This window comes from Plasmopara halstedii (assembly GCF_900000015.1).
Source record: "Plasmopara halstedii genome assembly, contig: Scaffold_526, whole genome shotgun sequence".
Classification (NCBI taxonomy): domain Eukaryota; phylum Oomycota; class Peronosporomycetes; order Peronosporales; family Peronosporaceae; genus Plasmopara; species Plasmopara halstedii.
The window spans coordinates 402344-402625 of NW_020187446.1; positions in this window are offsets into that span (position 1 = coordinate 402344).

Consider the following 282-nt stretch of genomic DNA (forward strand, 5'->3'; position numbering starts at 1 on the left):
ATTTCTGGTCGTGGAGGCGACCGTAAAGGGCTTCGAGAAGCCATGGAAGATCCTCATCGATTCTGGGGCGTCGGGCAATTATGCTCAACGTTCCAAGATGGAAAGAAGTCAGCTGTATACTGAGGCGCTGAAAGCGCGGTTGGAAGACATCGTCCCTGTTTGCCTAGCGACGGGGACACGTGTCAAGGTCCCGAAGGTTCCTGTGGACCTCGGAGGCAAGTTCATTGACTTTGATAGCGTGGAACGCTGTCTAGTCTTAGACTTGGATGCAAGGTATGACCT